The sequence below is a fragment of the Chiloscyllium plagiosum genome, unplaced genomic scaffold (genome assembly GCF_037043375.1).
Source record: "Chiloscyllium plagiosum isolate Xiang-an unplaced genomic scaffold, Cpla_swu_hap1 HiC_scaffold_41, whole genome shotgun sequence".
NCBI classification, from domain to species: domain Eukaryota; kingdom Metazoa; phylum Chordata; class Chondrichthyes; order Orectolobiformes; family Hemiscylliidae; genus Chiloscyllium; species Chiloscyllium plagiosum.
In genome coordinates, this window is record NW_028270179.1 from 24,425,465 (window position 1) to 24,428,309 (window position 2,845).

The 2,845-nt window shown below is 43.3% G+C and overlaps 1 long non-coding RNA gene across 1 annotated transcript; it reads left to right on the forward strand.

Moving 5' to 3' along the window:
- The first annotated feature begins 289 nt into the window (after positions 1-289).
- LOC148138190 (uncharacterized) lies at positions 290-2,188 on the forward strand. The gene is made up of 2 exons (XR_015754023.1): positions 290-445; positions 1,930-2,188. It is a non-coding gene; the product is annotated as an uncharacterized LOC148138190 (long non-coding RNA).
- Positions 2,189-2,845: the final 657 nt, after the last annotated feature.

A 2,845-nucleotide genomic window follows, 5' to 3' on the forward strand; every position in this document is an offset into this window, starting at 1 on the left:
CATTCAGTCCAGTGTGTCACAGCGAGCACTTTGTGGGAGAATTGAAAAGAGCCAGTGCAGGAACGATGGTTTACTTCGCTTGTCCAGTTTGAGCACTTCCTGTGAAGCTTCATGATGTCAACAACTATACAGTTGAACCTCTCTGTTCACTGATAAATGACTGATTGACAGAAATGCTTAATCTTTAATTTCAGTTACATTTCATCTTAGTTTGTGAAAAGACTTTATAATGAACACAACGTGGATCCAATCTTCAGCGTTGACTATTAACTACAGAATAGCGTCTCATTTGGTATAAAGTGCCTCCCTGTTACAGTCAGCTCATCGTGACTCTGAAAGACACTGTAGAGAAAGATGAAATCACTGGTTTTGCTGCATATCGTTCTGGTGCTTGTCGAGCCAATCATTGCGGATGGACAACCAAAACCAAGGCTTTTCTTTATTGGTGAGTGCATTTATTTGAAAACGGGCTAGAACTCCACCAGCCCCTCAAACGTGTGCTGTTTTGCAATTGAATTTTGACTGATTGTTTGCCTTCTTTCAATCAAGCCGAATTCCCATCCCCACCTGCTCTGAATGAAAAGTTATCATCCCATTTTGGAAAATTTTGGAGGAAATTTTAAATTTAATTTGCTGATTATCGACCCTCAAAAACTATTCACGAATAAACTGTTCTCAGCAGCTTCGTTTCCATGTTGTAAAGGGAAACGTTTAAAAATCTCTCTTTGACCCGCCGCTCCCGAACTCTGCAATAGCCTCCAGTCCCGATAAGACTTCTTGATGCCCAGACCACTCTAATTCTGATGAATTCTAAGAGATTAGGCAGTGACTCGTTGTTTGCATTTTGTTCAACTGCCTGAGCCCCGGGTTGTGGAATGCACTCCGTACAAACACAATATATTCTCGAAAACAGTACTTAAAATAAAAACAATTGACAAATGGGCGGCACGGTGATTCAGTGGTTCGCACTGAGGCCTCAAAGCATCAGGGTCCCTGTTCGATTCCAGCCTCTGGCGACTGTCTGTGTGGAGTTTGCATATTCTCCCCGTGTCTGCGTGGGTTCCCTCTGGGTGGTCCGATTTTTCTCCCACAGTCCAAAGATGTGCAGGTCAGATGGATTGGCCATCCTCGTGCTAGGTGCATTAATCAGGGAGAACTGTGTCTGGGTGGGTTACTCTTCGGCGGGTCGATGTGGACTTGTTGGGCCGTAGCGCCTGTTTCCACACTGCAGGGAATCTAATCGAAAATTGCTTGGTAACCTGCTCGTGTGTATCTCCTTCTGTATTGTTTTCTTCCTGTTTGAGAGAAAACACTGTTCACAGAGTTATTTTACGTATCCATTGATTAAGTAAGACCGGGAGCACTTTGCGCAGTTCTGGTCCCTCTGTCCCTTGGTAAGATGCTACTTGGAACAATTAAGGAATGGCCTTGATCTCCCTGGGTAAGACAACACAAGACCCCTGTGATGCTTCATATTCTTCTTATCTCTCGGTTTTACCTTACTTCGTCCACACTGGGATCGGATCTTGTCTCCATAGCCCATAGTTACTTTCTACCTTGTTCACTGTACATAGAGATGGTTTAGTCTGCCTTTGTATGACCACACTGTACATGGGTCTGGACTCCACACCTCTCAGTTCAGAAACAGTTGCAGGGCAGTGCACAGTCCTCTGCCAGTGACTAAATTGGGAGCAAGTGGACTGTTCTCGTCTCTATATCCCTTCATAACACAGCACTGAGAGCATTGGTTGCGGTATCATCTTTCCACCCCTTGGTAAGGCCACAAAGCTCAGGTGTCCACTTCCTCGATTCAATCACTCTAGCTTCACTACATAAAGTGCTGGATGTCATTATACTTGATTTAGTGACACACTGAGTGTTAATTGTTTTGCAGTGGACATCACTGTACTATCCCTTTCTCTTTAATAGGTTTCTTCAATGCTTGTGCATTTGAGAAAGGAATCTGCAAACGATCCCCTTGTGTTCAGCATGAAATCCCGGTAATGGGCATGTGTGTCATCGGAAGATACTGCTGCAAGAGAAAATCCATGTGAAGCAAAATGAATCTTAAGAGAAAAACGTGAGACGGACCAACTTATTTCTGTGAATTGACTGTTCTATTGTGTAGATCTAATGTCACTTGACCTGCTGCTTTCTGAATTGTATCAATAAAATTCATTGCATTGTCTGTTGTCCATGCCCTAGTGTTTTTTTTTCATCCATTTGATCGGAAGGAGGGAAGATCATAGAAAAAAAAGACAGAATCATTCAAAAATTGTAGTGCCAACAACGCTAGGCTCACAGAATCACATCGTTCAGCCACATGCATCTATCACCACCCGCCGGGAGGCCCTGTCGTATTGGAAGATATGGTGAAGGAATCTTCCTGCTGGTTCACACCTTCCACCCTCCTTCAGCTGATGGTCTTGTCCTCTATAATGTTAAACAACAATCATAAACCATTAATGAGAAGCCAGCCCTCCGAATCCATTCTGACTTTCGAACATGAATCGCCTCCACCCTGAACGTCTCGGTTTCTCTAATGATTCTTTCAATTCTCCGAGATTTGAACGCCAAATTATTCCTGGCGAGGGAAACTACAAAAAGGGGAATATCGTTCTTGCCTTCCTTCTTACGATTTTCCTGCCTCAAATACATCTACCCACATCATCATTAGAAGGAATACAGATCACTCAGTCTGGTGAAGATGAAATGTTGCCTTCACTGAGAAAACAGATCTGTTGTTGGATATAGACATTGTGCCAAATACAGCAGAAACTGGACAGATCGTGAAGCTAAAATATGGGCATCCATGCTGCTTCAATGGGGCTTAATACATTAACAA